Source organism: Pseudorca crassidens, chromosome 9 (genome assembly GCF_039906515.1).
Source record: "Pseudorca crassidens isolate mPseCra1 chromosome 9, mPseCra1.hap1, whole genome shotgun sequence".
In the NCBI taxonomy this organism is placed as follows: Eukaryota; Metazoa; Chordata; class Mammalia; order Artiodactyla; family Delphinidae; genus Pseudorca; species Pseudorca crassidens.
The window spans coordinates 95,879,033-95,899,953 of record NC_090304.1 but is presented as its reverse complement, the minus strand read 5'-3'; the positions used below and the strand labels follow the sequence as shown (position 1 = coordinate 95,899,953).

At 40.5% G+C, this 20,921-nt stretch overlaps 1 protein-coding gene and 1 pseudogene across 6 annotated transcripts in view; both read left to right on the top strand.

Annotated features, from left to right (window-relative positions):
• The window catches only part of DDX6 (DEAD-box helicase 6), a 34,366-nt gene extending 29,958 nt beyond the window's left edge, over window positions 1-4,408 (top strand). For all 6 annotated transcript variants that reach the window (XM_067751223.1, XM_067751222.1, XM_067751226.1 and 3 more), the window contains exon 14: window positions 70-4,408. The gene's annotated coding sequence lies outside the window, so the exon portion shown is untranslated. The remainder of the gene's footprint in view (window positions 1-69) is intronic.
• A 15,136-nt stretch (window positions 4,409-19,544) lies between these two features.
• Window positions 19,545-19,900, top strand: LOC137231181 (large ribosomal subunit protein eL31-like; annotated as a pseudogene).
• The last annotated feature ends 1,021 nt before the right edge of the window (window positions 19,901-20,921 follow it).

Sequence of the window (20,921 nt, the reverse complement as noted above, 5' to 3'; positions counted from 1 at the left end):
TGTGAACACCTATGTATCCTAGTTCGTATTGCTTTCATGGCATTAATTTTAGGCTTCTTTTTTCTTTAGGTTTTGACAGACTACAGAAGGCTCGTTTGGATCTGTGACACATTGATTTTGGGGGGATGCTCTTCTCTTTGTGGGTTTTTCATCTTCTTTTATTTTGGAACTATGAAGACTTAAAAGAGCTCAGACATTTTTTCTTTTTTTTAATTGGTGAAGAGAAAAAAGCTAAAAAGGAATTTACCTTTTTTGTTCCACTTGTTTGCACTGTGTGCTGACTGAACATTAGTTGCACTAACTGCTGGTTTTTTAAAAATGTTTTCTGGGGAAGGGGGACAAGGAAGGAGGAGAAAGAAGAGAAGGGGAGAAACCCTAAAAAGAGAAGAATCTTGATGAACACAAGCTTGTCTGCGATTTCAAAATTCTCCAACAGCTGACTCTTGAGTGCATTTCAACTTCTCCCTGGTTACTCATCCGTTTTTTAAGCCTGAAGAGCTTATTATTTGTGCAAAGTGCCTTATGCTATGAGACCATTCAGAATATCATCTTTTAGACACAGCCCAAGGAATCAACAGTAGTATTGTTTTTTTTCTTTTTTCTTTCTTTTTAAAATTTTTGTCTTTCCGTTTTGGTTTCAAGTTGAAGTCTCTCTCTTCCCTTTCTACCCGATACTCAAGCCCAGGGCTGGAAGATGAAACGTATTAGTAATGTTAAACACCATTTTCTTTTTCTTTATGTGGAGGAGTTGATATGCAACTGCAGTTCATCCGCACTGTAAATACATGTATTTAAAAAAAAAAAACAATCCCAAGTAAAAATTTCTTCTGGGCTGAGTAGATGCAACATCATCGCTCCCAAAGGAAAGAGCAGTCTATCATTGCAGGAGCCATATGACAAGCCTTTTGTGCTCTATAGCAGAACACTAAAGACTGGTTTACATACACCTCCATTAGCAGTTATGGCACTTGATGTGTAGACGTTGTCAGAGCCTTTGACCCTCTTTCCTCTGTGGCAAAGCGTGTCCCATAGAAAATTGGGTGTGTATACTTGTATAAACTTTGTAAATAGGTTTTTTTCTGGGTTCATATATATATATACATATATATATATATATATATATTTTTTTTTTTTTTGGATGAAGGTTGCTGGGATTAAGGGGATTAGATTGATTATGGGAGCAGCTAAAGATGAGAGGGGCTCAGTTTTCCGCAACACTAAATTCTAAAAAAGTACTTTGGCTTCTTACTGTAGAGAACAGACCTCTACAGGGACATCCTCTGTTGGAAAAGGGACCCAGAAGTCTGGGATCACTGCTGCCACACTTTGTCTCATATAGTACCTTTGGAGGAGGCCTGACAGAGAGAGCAAGGAAGCTTCAGAAACCTGTAATTCAAGATGTTATTTTTGAGACACTCTCTCTGATAATGTTTCTTCCCCCCTTTTTAAAAGTTTGAGAAACACTTCAAGCTCAGCAAAAGGGGACAAAGAATAATTTGCCTTGCAGTGTGGCAGTTTGATTGAGTGGCAGTTTCTTTGAGCAGTATATGTATAAAGCGTGGATTTGCATTTCAGAATATTAGCCAGTACCAGCTGTGGTGACATTAGCAGTTCTGGGGCTTACTTTCTGTGGATCTTCTCCTGTACTGTGTAAGTGTATTGCCCTCTGCCCACCTTGATACATAAACTTGCAGGAATGGGCAACCCCTGAGAGCTGTTCACTTTGATGCTACAGAAAGCTGCTTGCCACCCTCTTGCTTTGTGACAAGAATTATCTGTCATTTTGCATTGTAAATTGCTGGCAAGTGCGTTACAGTCAATAGTGTTGCTTTAAATTGTGCCCCTCCCAACATGCTTGATGTTTGGCCTGATCTCCAGGCAAAAGGAGTGAGATGAAGCAAAACCAGTGAACTTTTTTTTTAATGTTTTTAATTCCCTTTTAACCCAGTGTACTAGGTCAATTAGGAGGCATCTAGGATTTTTTTTTAAAAAAAGGAAAAAATAAAATTAAAAAAAGTTGATTTCCATATGCCACTGTTTTCCAAAACCCTAAAATATTGCAAGATGTGTCCTGCATAAACTTTCATGCTTAACTCATCTGGAAAAAGAAATCAGTTATTCAGAGTGGCTTTTTGACTCTGCCTAGTTCTAAGCAAAATTGTGACACCCAGAATTCCTTGAGGATCAAAATCCTGCAGATGCCTCCTGATCAGACATAGCCCTAACTCCTTAAAAACTGTAGCAAGAGCTGCACAGTACAAACCCCAAAAAGAATAACCCATTTATCTGGTAGCCAAGCCACATGTGTCTATCCAGCCAATGTTGGTTACTAAATACAAGGCCTACTTAAGGAAGTAACCTTTTTCCGGGGAGGGGTGGGGGGAGGGAATTTAAAAGGCATCAACTTTTGACCAAAAATCTTGCCCTTGTACTGATGCAGCTCTCTTTCTCCCCCACCTCTGGCGAGATAAGAGGAATGATTCATTATAGAAGAAAAGGAATGCTCATAAATGAAGTTTTGTGTCTCGCTAGAGTGTGTGGGTGACTAAGCAGCGCAGTCTTTTTTGCCATCCTCAGACTGTGCTCTGCCTGGTGCCACATGCCTGTGGGTCCCTCTAAAAGCACAGACTTTAAATTGAAAGTATTACTGAAGTACAGCCTCTGATGAGGAGTGGCACTTAAAACTATCTGGGACACCACTATTGGACACAGTCTTGTAGAGGCAGCTGTCCAGTTTTGGTGCTTGTCTCTTGAATAGGAATTGTTAAATGGAAAGATGCTCAAAGGACTAGGTCAAAGCCTAGTCTTTTTTTTTTTTTTTTTTTAATCGCCCTTACAATAAGGAGCATTGTTACTATTGGAAGTTGTTTTTGTGTTCCTTGCAGTATTGGGTGTTTATATTAAGTAATGATAATATTTTTCCACTGGTTCATTTGGATGAAAACTATTTGCCCAATTTTTAATATTTAAATTACATTCAGCACCTGGTTTAACCAGTGGTTATATAGTTGTGTAATGGGTTGTGGACTGTTACACAGCTTGCTGCCTCTGTCCTCCTCTTTTCCTTACATTCCGATGGAGAAACTTTCTTGCCTTTTCCCTTAGTAATGGAATGGAATAAATTTATTCTAAAATGATCTTCCATGGGAAGAAGGGAGAGAGAAACCTAAATATAATCTCTAAATTATTTTCAAGTTGGTCCCAGCATCATAATATGGGTTGGCCCCAAAGACTGGGGGGAGGGGGGAGGCAACTGGTTATCAATATTTGTTTTCAGAATGAGATGGGAGCATCTTTCCTTTGCCATGAGCTTTGTGTTAGAGACCATCATGCTTGGGTTAGAACCAGACAACCCAGCACAAAGCCTTGAGTGTAAATTGTTGGAATCAAAACATCTCATTCTGATCACTTGATTTTTTTTTTTTTTTTAATAGGGGTGGGAGGGAGGTTACTTTGCCCCAAAAGGGAGGGTATCTGCACTAAGGATTTAGAAACACTTTGGAAGCTCATAACCTCATCAGTAACTGCCTTTAGTCACACTCCTGACCTTATAGATGAGTAACAAAAGGATGAAATAAGTTCTTGGGAATTAAGCCATGTTATTTTAATTTGCTCCTTTTTCAGCGTTCTGTGTCTCTTAAGCTGTTATTGTGGAATCATTTTCTGGCAAAATAACCTTTGTCAAGCAAAATTATTGGCCTTGTGGGAGCTGACGTCAGTCAACTTTGGTGAATTTAAGTGGACTTTGGTGAGCTTATAGTTGTACTTTATATCCTTAAAGGTAGTTTTTTAAAACTTCCAAAGAAAACCCACTCTCCTTTCTGATCTAAAAACTCATCTTTGGGGTAAAGAGTTCAGTGTCCAAAGGTTGTAACAGTTCATGAGGTAAGAGGGCGCTAGCCTGGCACCTGGATTCTGCCCCTCCGTAGCTGACAGATTCCAACAGAAGTGTGTTTAAATTCTCCAGTAGACAATACTGGGCGGGGGGGAGGGAGGGGTAGGGTTGGGTTGCTAAGGTACAGGCTGCTGTACTTTACCCAGTGGTTGTGAGGGAGGGTCCCTGGAGAAAACCAAGTCGCTAGTCCCTTTTTTGAAACAAAATTAAAACTTGAAAAAAATTTTTTGTTTAGTACAAAATGGGATAGAATTCAATGTCCCTAGCCACAAGGGACCAGTTCCACTGAGAAGTGAACAGTGGGAACTCAATTTTGAAAACATTCGGGGAAAGGGAAAATTGGCTTTCTGTTAATTGGCAGATGTTCCAGTGGGGCTGTTTTTGTTGGAATGTGTTATGTTGTATGTACACATATATGGACCAGAGCGTCTGCTGAGTTTATAAAGTTAAAAGCTGGTTGATAAAATCTTGATTTTTGTTACTTTATCACAATAAAAGCCCACTGGAACTTCAGATGTGTGTGTGGTGTGTCTTTAGCATCAGGCTCTGCGGTTTAGGAATACTTGCCTTTGAAATCATTTTTACTTACATAACTCACATTCTGGTAAAGCAGTAAGATTCTCAGCACTACTCCTCTGAATAAATTATGTGAGCACCTTTGTCCAGCCTTATTCATTGTCCCACCGTTTGCATTTCACTCTGTTTTCATAGCCTAAACACAGAACAGATAATCAGTTGGAAAGGAGAGAGATGTTGGTCCACAGTATGCCCGGGGGACTGCTAGTAGTCAGTCACCTCCTAGAATTGTTCAGATATTTTAGAAAGTTGAACAGAAATTACTTAGGAATTAACGATATGAATGGAATTTGTATTCTGAGACTGAGAAATACTAATGAAAGAAATCAGAAGACCTAAATAATTGGAGAAATCCAGACACAAAGCTGGATACAGCATCCTCGCCCCCCACCCCAAAAGAAATACTTCAGTATAACAAAATAATGTTCCAGACATGTATGCTGAAAACTGCAAAATGGCTGATGAGAGAAATCAGGCCTGAAGACATAGTCTTCCAATCCATGAATATGACACCTCTATTTTTGTCAGTTCCCCAGTTTCATCTGTAGGTTCAGAGTATTTCCTTCCAGTCCCAGCAAGCTTTTTGACAAGATAGCCACAAGATAATTCTAATATTCATATGGAAAGGCAAGCCGCCATAACAGTTTTGGAAAAGAACAAAATAGGAGGACTCATTACCTGATTTCAAAATACAGGAAGCTACAGCAGTCGAGAAATCTGTAAATTCAGTTCTTTCACTACAATACACTGAAGAAATGTAGGGAGACATGCCATCAACCTTTTCATCTAAGGAGCAAAGAATGGATGTGTACAGTCTGGCCGAAGATCAATTTTTCTTGTAGATGCTGTGTGGGCAGTTTGTTCCTAGTTCATTAGGTGCATTTCCATTATCCTGTTAATCTAATCGCGGAACAGCGTACGGCTATCTCTCTGCCTCTGGATTTGTCCCACCCTCCCTCACTTTACTGTCTCCAGAGATTGACCTGTATGAACCACATAAATATTTCCTCTGCTCTCCGGCTCCCATTTGGGTTTGCTCACCAGGGATTCCCCCTCAGGAAATTAGAAAAAGTGAGGTAGGAGTTTGTATTCCTTTAATTCCCTCCCCGTAAGATGCCTCCAGCTGCTTTGTTTCTCAACTGGAGATCTCTGCAGCTGAGTCTGTCACTCTCTCCCTCCATTTTCTGGTAACCATCCTCTCCCCTTGATAGATTTTCCCTACACCCATGCTTTTGTAAATAGGCCAGATGTAAATAAACTCTCCTCAAATTTTCCTATGCCATCTGTTTCTTGTTGGGACCCAGACAGAGTAATTGGTACCAGAAGTGGCCCCAGGAAACAGACTCTTAAAATGAGATTCTGGGATTGGGTTAGTTATATTTGATGAGCTCAATGACAACCTCCTTATGGGGGTTGGTGGATGGGATGGAACATGAATAATTCATGGTATACGGTGGCATCACAATTCAAATTTTCACTGGTAGTACCACGGGATTAAGTGCAGGTAAAGGACGAGGCATAGGGAAATCAAGGGGCTGTGACAATCAGCAATAAAACAACCTACGGACTGGGAGAAAATATTTGCAAATGATATGACCGACAAGGGATTAATTTCCAAAATATACAAACAGCTCGTACAACAGAAAAACAACCCTATCAAAAAGTGGGCAGATAGAGAAAGAAAAAAAAAAGTGGGCAGATTGGGGCTTCCCTGGTGGCGCAGTGGTTGAGAGTCCGCCTGCCGATGCAGGGGACACGGGTTTGTGCCCCGGTCCAGGAGTATCCCACATGCCGCGGAGCGGCTGGGCCCGTGAGCCATGGCCGCTGAGCCTGTGCGTCTGGAGCCTGTGCTCCGCAACGGGAGAGGCCACAGCAGTGAGAGGCCCGCGTACCGCAAAAAGAAAAAAAAAAAAGTGGGTAGATGATCTAAATACTTCTCCAAAGAAGACATACAAATCGCCAAAAGGCACATGAAAAAATGCTCAATATCACTAATTATTAGAGAAATGAAAATCAAAATTACAATGAGGTATCACCTCAATCCGGTCAGAATGGCCACCATCAAAAAGTCTACAAATAACAAATGCTGGAGAGGGTGTGGAGAAAGAGGAACCCTCCTACACTGTTGGTGCGAGTGTAAATTGGTGCAGCCACTATGGAGAACAGTATGGAGTTTCCTTAAAAAACAAAAATGGAGTTACCATATGATCCTGCAACCCCACTCCTGGGCATATATCTGGAGAAAACTATAATTAGAAAAGATACATGCACCCCTATGTTCATAGCAGCACTATTTATGATAGCCAAGACACAGAAGCAACCTAAATGTCCATCAACAGATGAATGGATAAAGATGTGATACATATATACAATGGAATACTACTCAGCCATAAAAAAGAATGAAATAATGCCATTTGCAGCTACATGGAAGGACCTAGAGATTATCATACTAAGTGAAGTAAGCCAAAGACAAATATCATACGATATGCTTATATGTGGAATCTAAAAAAAGAGATAAAAATGAACTTATTTACAAAACAGAAATAGACCCACAGACATAGAAAACAAATGTATGGTTACCAAAGGGGAAAAGTGGGGAGGGATAAATTAGGAGGATGGGATTAACATATACTCACTATAGTATATAAAATAGATAACAAACAAGGACCTACTGTATAGCACTGGGAACTATACTCAATATTCTGTAATAACCTATAAGGGAAAAGAGTCTGGAAAAGTATATCTATATATCTATGTCTATAGATATATATATATCACTGAATCACTGTGCTGTATACCTGAAACACAACATCGTAAATCAACTTTACTTCAATAAAAAAAATAATAACTTCCTTGTACCTTTCGTCCGCCAAACACACACACACATAAAAGTGGTAGGCCTTTTAAAACTTATTCTTTGGCACAGGGTTAAAAAAAAAAAAGGCCTCAATTGCATACATAAGATTAAAAATATGAACATGCAGGGGGCTTCCCTGGTGGCGCAGTGGTTGAGAGTCCGCCTGCCGATGCAGGGGACACGGGTTCATGCCCCGGTCCGGGAAGATCCCACATGCCGTGGAGCGGCTGCGCCCGTGAGCCATGGCCGCTGAGCCTGCACGTCCGGAGCCTGTACTCCGCGACGGGAGGGGCCACAGCAGTGAGAGGCCCGCGTACCGCAAAAAAAAAAAAAAAAAAAAAAAAAATATGAACATGCAATTGACATACAAACAGAACAAGAAGGCCTCCCCAGGAGTTTTGAAGAGGGTCCCTTATCTGTAGCTTTGTCCTTAGCTAATTGGTTACTGTGTCCCTAGGACTGAAATAGATGGCAGCCTTCTAAAGTTTTACTTGATTTGTATACACAGAAAATCTCTGGATCTGATGAAGAGAATTCTGACGTGAGCCAGTCTGTTGATCTCTGAAGTTTCCAGGTGCGAAACAGTTAGCTGACACAGAGCCTCTTGAATAAAAACGAAGCCTTCCTCAAAAGGACTTGTGACCATTTGCTAGTGTGACTATATATTGGGGAAGAGGGAATAACCAGACTTTTGAGGACTACTGGGGGCCCAAAATGCTACAGGTCAGAGTAAAGGCTTATGGAGGTCAAGTGATCCATGGAGTTTTGACTTGGGTCCATCTCACAGTTGACATATTGGGTCCCCAAACCCAGGTCTAGATTGCGTAGTGGGAATTGACATCCTCAGCAACAGGCAAAATCACCAAATTAGTTCCCTGACCTATGGAATAATATTATGGTAGAAAATGCTATATAGAAGCCACTAGAACTGCCTCTAACTACCAAAGTAGTGAACCAAAACCAATACCACATTCCTGAAGAGACTGCAGAGATTAGTTCCACCAATGAAGATTTAAAAGATGCAAGATTGGTGGTTTATAGGCCTTCCCTGGTGGTCCAGTGGGTAAGACTCCACACTCCCAATGCAGGGGGCCCAGGTTCAATCCTGCATCTAGTTGGAGAACTAGATCCCACACGCATGCCGCAACTAAGTTCGCCTGCTGCAGCTAAGACCCGGCGCAGCCAAAATAAATAAATAAATGTTAAAAAAAAAAAAAGATTGGTGGTTTCTACTACATCTTCCTTCAACACACATATCTGGTTTGTGCAGGAGACAAATGGATTGTGGGAAATGACAGTGGATTATCATAAACTTAAGTGATGATACCAGTTGCAACTGCTGCTCCAGATGTGTGTGTTTTTTGCTGGAACAAATCAACACATTCCCTGCCACCTGGTATAAAGCTACTGATATGGTGAACACTTTCTTTCTCTAGACCTGATAGTAAAGACTGTATGAAATAGTTGGCTTTCAGCAGGCAGGACCAGCAACACACTTTATTGGTCTGTGTCAGGGCTCTATCACCTCTCTAGCTGGTCTACAGAGACGGATCATCACTGAATTCTACAGGCTATCATCACTCTGGCCCACTACATTACAGCAGGATACGGCATCTACCTTGGACACTTTGGTAAAATTCAAGCATGCCAGAGGATAGGAAATAGATGCCACCAAAAAATCATGGACCTGCCCGCCCCAGTGAAATCCTAGGGGTCCAATAAACTGGGGCATGTTGCAATATCCCTTACTAGGTAAAGGGCAGATTGCCACATCTGGCTCCTTCTACCACTAAGAAAGAGATACAATGCCTAGTGGGCCTCTTTGCATTTTGAAGGCAATATATACTTTATTTGGGTGTATTACTTCAAGTCGTTTGCTGAGAAATCTGAAGTTTTGTCTTTTTTAACAATGGCCCAGAACAAGAGAAGGCCCTGTGCAGTACAGTTTGCTCTGACACTGGGGCCTTACGATCCAGCAGATCCAATGATCTCAAAGTGTCTGTGGCAGATAGACTTGTACAGAGCTTTGGGCAGCCTCCTGTAGGTGAATGACAGCACAGACGTTTAGGATTTTGAGAAAAGCTATGCTATCTTCTGCAGAAAACTATTCCCCTTTTGAAAAACAGCTTCTGTGGACTTCCCTGGTGGCACAGTGGTTAAGAAGCCACCTGCCAATGCAGGGGACACAGGTTCAATCCCTGGTCCGGGAAGATCCCACATGCCGCGGAGCAACGAAGCCCATGTGCCACGACTACTGAGCCTGCGCTCTAGAGTCCGCATGCCACAGCTACTGAGCCCGCGTGCCTAGATCCCATGCTCTGCAACAAGAGAAGCCACAGCAATGAGAAGCCCGTGCACCGCAACAAAGAGTAGCCCCCGCTCGCCACAACTAGAGAAAAGCCTGCGCTCAGCAACGAAGACCCAATGCAGCCAAAAATAAATAAATAAATTTATAGAAAACAAAACAAAAAAACAGCTTCTGGCTTGCTCTTGGGCCTTAGTAGAAACTGAACTCTTGACCACCAGGCATTACCAAGTCACCATTGCAACCTGAGTTACCCTTGGACATTGCCTGACTCATCAAGTCATAAGGCAACTTTGGGTTCTGCTGGCCCAGAGGTCTTAATTCCCAAGAGAGAAATGTTTCCTCCAGAGAACTCAGCAGAAGTTCTATTAAACTCGAAAGTGAGCCTGCCACACCAGGCTTCTGTCCACTTTGGGCTTCTCACGCTAACCAACCATTGGGCAGCTTTGTGACTATTGATCCTAATTTGAAAGGGGAAATTGGGTTGTGATTACACAAAGAGGTAAGTAAGACTTTGTCTGGAGTGCAGTAGATCTCCTGGGGCTGCTCTTAATACTACCATATAAAGTGATAAAAGTTAATGGAAAACTACAACAATTTAGTGCAGGCTGGATTAGTAATAGTCCAGACTCTTCAGGAAGGAAGGTTTGGGTCATTCCATCAGGCAAGGAATCAGGACTCTCCAAGGTACTTGCAGAGGGCAAAGGAAATATGGAATGGGTAGTGGAAGAAGGAAGAAGGAATTTATAGATAACATTTATGGTCACATGACTAGTTGTAGAAATGAGGACTATAACAGTTATGAGTATTTCTTCCTTATTTTATTATAAATCTGTCAGGTATGTATCAACTAGTTCTTCTCTTTTTTTCTCATCTCATTCTCCTACTGAATAAGATAAGATGTATTATAGATATCAAAGAGGGTTTTGACCCACTAGAAAAGGCTTGAACATCACCTGAAAATAAAGTGACATATAGGAATGTGTATCCTCTTTTGGGAGATGATTAGCATGCTTTTAATTTTTTGAGGGACAGGAGTATGTTAATCAGATGCATGATTTTGCAGATTTTTTACTTTGGAAGTTAAATATGGTGTAAAAGAGGTGTGACTGAATGTCATATTAACATGGGATGAAATGTTGTGGGTTTTTTAATTGTCCATTTAGCTAATCTGGAGCTACATTTCCTAGAATCTCCTGTCTTGTTGACTTTGGTAGATTTGTAGTGTATTAACTTGACTAAGCTAAAATTAAATTTCCCACAATCCCCTTCCCTGTTTGGCTCAGGATCAGAGTTGGCCAAAAGAAAATTTGCACAAGATTTGGGAGGTGAAACTGAAGCAGCAGGCATTACAATCTGAAGGTCATCATGGTCAGAGGTGAGGAGAGACAGAGAGATGCCAGAAAGTTCCAGTTTTCCCTTGCTCTTTTTTTTGCTGCACATCCTTGTTCTTGCTCTATGTCCAGCTCTTTTTCTTTATTGCTAGCTCTGCTGACCAATAGCAGCCCAGACCTATTGCCAGACCACTTGGCTGTGAATTCACAGAGCGTAGCTATGAAGAGACAACAGCCTTCCATGGTCTTCTATCCCAGTTCCCTGTGTGATCCCATTCAAGCAGCTGATTGTCTCACTTCCAGACTTCCCTGAAAGCACTAACTAGTTCACCCAAACTAATGATTAAGAAAGCCCAATTAGTGATTTTTCCCCTGGTTTTTAACACCCTCATTTGGACCATTACTTCCCCAGTCTCTCCTCCAATTATGTTAAGCAGTGGCTCTCAAACTTCAACAGGCATCTCGATTACCTAGAGGGTTTACTGAAACCAGCTTTCTGAGTCTTACCCCCAGAGCTTCTAGGTCTGTGGTGGGTTCTAGATATTTGCATTTCTAACAAATCCCCAGGTAATGCTAATGCTTGACGCTATTGGTCCAGGGAGCATACACTGGGAACCACTGGAGTAAAGCCTAATTCCTCTAATAATTCCTCATTCTGTAATATCCATTGTAGTTCTGCTTCCTTGATTGAACTCTGGCTAATATAGGGCCATAGACCATATAGGGGAAGAAAAATTAAAAGCTATAAACATGCAATTAGGAACTTGCCAGTGGGGGTGGGAGAAGAGGACTTCTGCCTTTCACTTCCTGCCAAGACAGAGTAATGGTGGCCAAATCTACTCCCTTTCCTAAAGCAGCCAACAATGGACAATATATGAAGCAACAGTTTAAGACACTAGATACCAGGCAATGAGAGACAGTGAAACCTGAAAATGAGAAAGACAAGATGAGCCCTATGATTACGATCACCCAACTTGCTGCCTTGAGAGAGTTTTCCAGCCACGATGCAGGGAAGGGAACCCAAGTGGAGCCCAGCAAACTACCTGAGTTGAGGAAACAGAGCTGAGATTCTGAGAAGAGCAAGAGGATGGAGACCACAGGACAGAGCGCCAGAGAGGAAAGAGCTGCACAGAAAGGGAACTCCAGAGATGTGCAGAGGGTCCCCCTCGAGTATTTAGCTGAGTATTGATTTGCCCAAGCATGCGCAGGAACTACTTGAGACCAGGGAAAGAACCACCCAAAAGGATTAGTGGGAACAGTGCCCAGAGCTCACACAGGGTTGGGAACACTGCCTGTGCCCACCAGGCAGACTGGAATACCTCATGATTCATGAGGTATTGGGTAGAGTACTCAGAAAGGTCTTGCCTCAGTAATGGGTAATAATTAGACTTAGAAATAGTACTGATATGCTCCCACCTAACACACCTTAAAAAACAAGACCCAAAAGGATCAAACTCTTTGCAAATAACTGCTTCCCAGAAAAAAAGTTCAATAATATTTATAAAAAGTCGGGCTTCCCTGGTGGCACAGTGGTTGAGAGTCCGCCTGCCAATGCAGGGGACACGGGTTCGTGCCCCGGACCGGGAGGATCCCACAAGCCGCGGAGCGGCTGGGCCCGTGAGCCATGGCCGCTCAGCCTGCGCGTCCGGAGCCTGTGCTCCGCAACGGGAGAGGCCACAACAGTGAGAGGGCCGTGTACCACACACACACACACACACACACACACACACGCACACACACACACAAAATATATATATATATATATAAATATATATATAATCCAGTACCCAAAGTAAAATTCATGTCTGGCAGCTTATTAATAACAAGAAAGCACGCAAAGAAGCAGGAAAAATAGGACCCATAATATAGAGAATAATCAATAAGTCAGAACTGACCCAGATATTAGAATTAGCTAGACAAGCACATTTTTTAAAAATCAAATTAAACTTCTAGAGATGAAAACTACAATGACTGAGATGAAAAACATACTGGAGGGGATTGATGGCAGATTTGAAAGATTAATGAACTTGAAGATATAGCAATAGAAACTATCCAAAATGCAAAAATATTTTAATGAACAGAGTTTCAGTGAGCTCTAGGACAATTTCAAGTGACCTAATATCTGTGTAGCAGGTGTCTCCAAAGGAGATGAGGAGGGAGGGATGGAAAAAATTTTTTGAAGAAATAATAGTCCCCAAATCTTTAATTTGATTAAAACTATAAACCCACAGATTCAAGAAGCTTAATGAACTCTGAGCACAAGAAATATGAAGAAAACTACAGGGTATATCATAATCAAATTGCTCAAAACCGATGATAAATAGAAAATCTTAAAAGCAACCAGAAAAAAACGACACATTATGTACAGGGGAACAAAGATAAAAATGATGTAGATTTCTTAGTAGAAAGAATTGTTAACAGAAGACAATAGGGCAATACCTTTAAAGCACTGAAAGAAAAAAAAATGTCAATCTAGAATTCTATACTCATTAAAATACATTTCAAAAATAAAGACTTAAGAAATTTTCATACATAAAAAACTGAAAGAATTCATCACCATCAGACCCACATTGTAGGAAATGTTAAAGGGAAAAGCCAAAATGAAATGATATCATGTGGAAACATGGATCTACACAAAGGAAATAAAAAGCACTGAAAAGGGTAATTACATGGGTAAACATATAAGATATTTTAATTTGTATTTTAATACTTTTAAAAGGTAATTGATTTTAACAATTTTAACAATTAAACAATTGTTAAACAATTGTTAAACAATTTTAACAATCAAATTTTATTATCAAAGATAATAAAAATGTAGTGTGGGATTTATAACACATGTAAAAGGAAAATATATGCTAATGATAGCAGAAAGTCAGAACAGAAGGAATGGAGGCATACTATTGTAAGATTCTTATTCAGTACTTACAGTGGTATAATATCACTTGAAAGTAGACTGTGATCATTTTAATGATGCATGCTGTAAACACTAAAGCAGCCACTAAAATAACCAGAGTTATAGCTAATAAGCCAAAAAAATAAATAAAATGGAATCATAAATAAGACTCAGTTCATTCAAAAGAAGGCTGAAAATTTTTTAAAGGTACAAAAGTACAGATGGAACAATAGAAAATATGTAGCAAAATGACAGGTGTAAACCTAATATTTTCATTAATCACATTAAATGTGTTACTACTACACATCTATTAGAATGACTAATATTAATATCTAAAAGACAGTTGGAACTCTCTTACACTGCTTGTGGGAATGTATAGTTGTAAAACTATTTAAGAAATTGCCAGTCTGTTTTCAAAAATAGTTAAACATACACCTACCATATGATCCAGCCATTTTACTCTTACATTTTTACACAAGGAAAACAAAAGTGTTTGTCCATATGAAGTCTTGTATATGAATGTTCACAGCAGCTTTATTGGTAATAGCCAAAAAGTGGGAACAACCTAACTATTCATCGATGGGTAAATAGATAAACAAATTGTGATATACCCAAACAATGGAATACTTTTCAGCAATAAAAATGAATTATTGATACACAAAACAACCTGAACAAATCTCAAAATAGCAGTGATGAGTAAAAGTAGCTAGACAAAAAGAGTACATACTGTATCATCCATACAAAAAATAAAATTCTGAAGATACCACAATAAAGAAAATTACAGGCCAATATCACTGATGAACATAGATTCAAAAATTCTCCACAAAATATTAGCAAATCAAATTCAACAATACATTAAAAGGATCAAACACCATGATCAAGTGGGATTTATCCCAGGATGCAAGCATGGTTCAAAATCTGCAAATCGGGGGGAGGGATAAATTAGGAGTTTGAGATTAACATATACACACTATTATACATAAAACAGATAACCAACAAGGTCCTACTGTATAGCACAGGGAACTATACTCAATATTTTGTAATAACCCATAAGAGAAAAGAATCTGAAAAAGGATAGACATACATATATATGTATAATTGAATCACTTTGCTGAACACCCCAAACTAATGCAACATTGTAAATCAACTATACTTCAGTTAAAAAAACCCAAAATCTGCAAATCAATCCATGTGATACACCACATTAAGAAACTGAAGAATAAAAATCATATGATCATCTCAATAGGGCAGAAAAAGCTTTTGACAAAATTCAACATCTATTTATGATAAAAACCCTCAACAAAGTGGGTATAGAAGGACTACATCTCAACATAATAAATGCCATATATGACAAACCCACATCCAACATCATACTTAATGGTCATTTCCTCTAAAATCAGTAACAAGACAAAGATGCCCACTCTCACCAATTTTATTCAACATGGTATTGGAAGTCATAGCCACAGCAATCACACAAGAAATAAAAGGAATCCAAGTCAGAAAGGAAGAAGTAAAACTGTCACTGTTTGCAGGTGACAAGACATAGAAAATCCTCAAGATGCTATCAAAAAACTATTAGAACAAAAATGAATTCGGTAAAGTTGCAGGATACAAAATTATACAGAAAGCTGTTGTAGTTCTATACACTAATAATGTACTATCAGAAAGAGAAATTAAGGGACTTCCCCCGTGGTCCAGTGGTTAAGAATTCTCCTTCCAATGCAGGGGTTACAGGTTCAATCCCTAGTGGGGGAACTAGTTGCCCCGCAGCATGTGGGATATTAAGTCCATGCACTGCAATGAGAAGCCCACAGGCCACAACTAGAGAAGGCCATGCACCACAACTAGAGAGCAGCCCTTGTACTGCAACTAGAGAGAAGACTGCACGCCACAATGAAGACCCAGTGCGGCCAAAAAAAAAAAGAAAGAAAGGAAGAGTAATTAAGAAAACAGCCCCATTTATAGTTGCATCATAAAGAATGAAGTACCTAGGAATAAATCTAACTCTGAAAACTATAAGATGTTGATGAAAGAAAGTGAAGAGGATACAAACAGAGGGAAAAATATACTGTGCTCGTGGATTGGAAGATTTAATACTGTTAAAATGATCATACTACACAAGGCAGTCTACAGATTCAATGCAATCCCTATCAAATTACCAAAGACATTTTTCACAGAACTAGAATAATTCTAAAATTTGTATGGAAACACAAAAGATCCCTAATATCCAAATTAATCTTGAGAAAGAATAACAAAACTAGAGGTATTAGCTCTCTGATTTCAAACTATACTACAAAGCTACAGTAATCAAAACAGTACGGTACTGGCACAAAAGCAGATCAATGGAACAGAATAGAGATCCTGGAAATAAACCCACGATTATATGGTCAATCTATGACAAAGGAGGTAAGAATATAGAGTGGGGAAAAAGCCTCTTTAATCAATGGTGTTGGGAAAACTGGACAGCTATATGCAAAGGAATCAAACTGGACTACTTTCTTAAGCCATATACAAAAATAAACTCAAAATGGATTAAAGACTTAAATGTAAGATCTGAAAGCATCAAAATCCTAGAAGGAAACACAGGCAGTATGCTTTTTGATGTAAGTCTTAACATTTTTTTGGATCTGTCTCCTCAGGCAAGGGAAACAAAAACAAAAATAAGCAAATGACACTACATCAAACTAGGGTTTTGCATAGTGAAGGAAACTATCAACAAAATGAAAAGGTCGCCTACTGAATGGGAGAAGATATTTGCAAATAATATATCTAATAAGGGGTTAATATCCAAACCATACAAAGAACTCAGACAACATCAAAAAGCAAACAACCTGATTAAAAAATGGGCATGGGGCTTCTCTGGTGGTGCAGTGGGTGAGAGTCTGCCTGCCGATGCAGGGGACACGGGTTCGTGCCCCGGTCCGGGAAGATCCCACATGCCGCGGAGCGGCTGGGCCCATGAGCCATGGCTACTGAGCCTGCACGTCCAGAGCCTGTGCTCCGCAATGGGAGAGGCCACAACAGTGAGAGGCCCGCATACCGCAAAAAAAAAAAAAAAAAAAGGGCATGGACTTCCCTGGTGGTCCAGTGGTAAAGAATCCACCTTACAATGCAAGGGGTGTGGGTTCGATCCCTGGTCAGGGAACTAAGATCCCACATGCCACAGGGCAGCTAAGCCCACACGCCACAACTACTGATCTTGCGTGCCTCAACTAGAGAGCCTGCATGCCGCAAACTAGAGCCCTCGCACTTTGGAGCCTGCACACCACAACTAGAGAGAACCCCGTGCGCCACCATGAAGAGCCCACGCGCTGCAACAAAACATCCCTCACACCTCAATGAAGATCCCATGTGCCGCAACTAAGACCCCATGCAGCCAAAAATAAAAAATTTTTTTAAATTTTTAAATGAGCAGAGGACCTGAATAGACACTTCTCCAAAGAAGATACAGATGGCCAGAACAGACACCCAAAAAGATGCTCAACATCACTAATCATCAGGGAAATGCAAATCAAAACCACAATAAGACACCACCTCACACCTGCCAGAATGGCTATCACCAAAAAGACAACGAATAACAATTGTTGGCGAGGATGTGGAGAAGAGGGAACTTTTGTGCACTGTTGGTGGGATTTTAAATTGGTGCAGCCTCTGTGGAAAACAGTATGGGGTTTCCCCCCAAATTTTAAAACTAGAACTACCACATGATCCAGCAATTTCACTTCTGGGTAATTTACCCAAAGAAAACAAAAACACTAATTCAAAACAATATATGCACACCAATGTTCATTGCCACATTATTTACAATAACCAAGATACGGAAGCAACTTAAGTGTCCGTCAATAGAAGAATGGATAAACATGTGGTGAATGGGATATTCCTCAACCAGAAAAACATCTTGCCATTTGTACAACATGGATGGATCTGGAGGATATTATGCTAACTGAAATAAGTCAGACAGAGAAAGACAAATACTGTATGATCTCACTTATATGTGGAATCTAAAAAACAAAACAAAATGGAAACAGACTCATAGGTACAGAGAACAAACTGGTGGTTGCCAGAGGGGAAGGTGGTAAGGGTGAAATAGGTGAAGGGAAGTAAGTGATACAAATCTTTACTTATAAAATAAATAAGCCATGGGATGGAATATACAGCATAAGGAATATGGTCAATAATATTGTAATTACATTGTATGGGGACAGATGGTTACTAGACTTACAATGGTGATCATTTCCTAATGCATGCAAATGTCAGATAATCATGTAGTATACATGAGACTAACAATATTGTACATCAACTATATTTTAATTTTTAAAAAATAATAAAATAAACAATAAAATTCTGGAAAATGCACTCTTACAGGGACAAGAAGCAGGTCAGTGGTTGCCTATTGGGGAAGAGGTGGGAAGGAGGGGAAGGTTATAAAGTTACATGAGGAAACTTCTGGGAGTGACAGATGTGTTCATTATCTTGATTGTGATGATGGTTTCACAGGTGTATACATGTTAAAATATTAAATTAAGCACCCTAAATATGTGCAATTTATTGTAGGTCAGTTATACCTAAGTAAAGCTCTTAAGAAAAAACAGAGCATGCAGAGAGAAGCAGAAGGCCTTAAGGGAAGCTTTGAAGGAGTCATATGTAGTCATAGGGCACAAACAGCTGAAGACCAAGACCTGGGTCTGACAGTAAGGATTATAGAGCCACAGCACCAGTTGGAATGCACAACCTACCAGGTCTCTCACATTACAGAAAACTGGTAGGGAGGGAGGAGCCCCTGAGATATGGGATGGGGCATTTGGGCATACATAAACCAGGCTAGAAACCTTGAACCTTCTCCACTCTTCTACATGTGGGCTGTACATAGTGAATTCTTTCCAAAGAGGACATTATGGAGAGGGGAGAGGAAAAGAATCGCTTGATGGCAGAGAAACCTGACAAACATGACTCAGCCAGGTGATCCTGGTCAGGATCCACAGTAAAAAGCCATGATGACATATGTGTCCTTGATATGATGTAATGAGAACAGCACTTTACCTCTGTGGTCTTCCTCCTCCAAATCCACAACTCCAATATAACCATGAGAAGAATATCAGACACCCCAAATTGAGGGACATTCTAAAAATGTCTGGCCAATACGCCTCAAAACTACCAAGGGCCTCAAAAACAAGAAAAGTCTGAGAAACTGTCACAGCCAAGAGGAGCCTAAGGAGGTGTTACAACTAAACGCAATGTGGGCTCGTGGAACAAAGAAGGGCATAAGTGAAAAACTGAGGAAATCTTTTAGTAACTAAAGGGTGGACTTTAGTTACTAATAATGTATCAATGTTGGTTCATCAGTTACAAATGTATTGGGTTGGCCAAAAAGTTCGATTGGGTTTTTCTGCAAGGGGAAAACCCGAATGAACTTTTTGGCCAACACAATAAGCTATTAATTATAGGGGAAACTGGGTGTGGGGTGCATGAAAACTCTTTGTACTACCTTTGCAACTTTTCTGTAAATCTAAAACTATTCTAGGGAATTCCCTGGCAGTCCAGTGGTTAGGACTCCACGCTTCCACTGCAGAGGGCCTGGGTTCGATCCCTGGTCTGGGAACTAAGATCCTGCGTGCCGTGCAGCATAGGAAAAGAACTAACTACATCTATTCTAAAGTAAAAAGTTTGTTTTATGGCCCGGCAGGATGGCTCCTGCAAAGAAGGGTGACAAGAAGAAGAAGGGCCGGTCCGCCATCAACAAGGCGGTAACCAGAGAATACACTATCAACGTTCACAAGCACGTCCACGGAGTGGGTTTCAAGAAGGATGCCCCTCCGGCACTCAAAGAAATCTGGAAGGCGATGGGAACTCCACATGTACGCATTGACGTCAGGCTCAAAGCTGTCTGGACCAAAGGAATAAGGAATGTCCCATACCTTACCCGTGTGCGGTTGTCAAGAAAATGTAATGAAGATTCAAACAAGCTCTATACATTGGTACCTATGTACCTGTCACCACTTTCAAAAATCTACAGTTAATGTGGATGAGAACTAATTGCTGATTGTCCAATAAAATTATAGAATGGTAAAAACATTAGTTTCATTTATTGAAACTAATGTCTCTCTTGGAATTAGGTTGGGCTGGGGACATTTGCATATTCTAATGTTGTAGGGTGAATAAAGTTTCTTCGTGTCTGAAGTAAACCTCTGAGGCTCCAAATTCCCCTCAATACATCACCTCCAACTTTCCCAACCCTGCTCAATCCCCCCTACCAAGGAGGAAACTTTTCTCTGTGTAAAGTCTGTAAGATGGCTGTATCCACAATAGCTGATTGTCTCACAAGCTGTCTCTTCAGGCACCACCTCTCTTCGCCTCCAGGCCCAAGATGAGACCCTAAGGTAACCCACTCAGAGAGGAACAGCCCTATATACATCAAAGAGTTACAAGATCTTGCTAATCTATATTAGCAAGAACCTAGGGGGATACACATGGGAGTGAATTACCAACACGTAGGACTAGAAGGGATGGAATAGAAGGCTTGATCGAGTCAAACTCCACCACATGGGTGCGGTCACCTAATATTTTGGCTGAAACAAGCTCGAGTAGCACTGATCGTTTGTTAAATTGCCTAATTAAAGCCTGGACTTATTGGTGACCTACAGCAGGGGTTCTTAAGAACTTCCCTGGAAGTTCTTAGAATTGCAGATTCTCAAACCCCAACTCAGACCTCCTGAATCAGAAACTAAGGGGGCAAGGGCCCAGCAATTTGTGTTTTACAAAACCTTCAGTTGATTGTGAGAACCACCTGCCTACAATTAATGAGGTCGAAATGCCAGGTCTTCCCCAGGCATAAGGTCATCAATAAAGGAATCCTAAGGATCCAGGAAATGAATGAATTAGAATGGATCTGTTAGATGCAACCTGCTCAGCCTTCCCTACCTGTACCACCTGCAAAGGCTAAAAGACGCGCTTTTCACTAAGGTATTAAGAAATGAATTGGTGAGATGAGACGAGCATCCTTGAACTCCATCACAGCTGCTGGAGAAGACAGTGGGGGTGTTGGAATTGGGTTCCCTAAATTC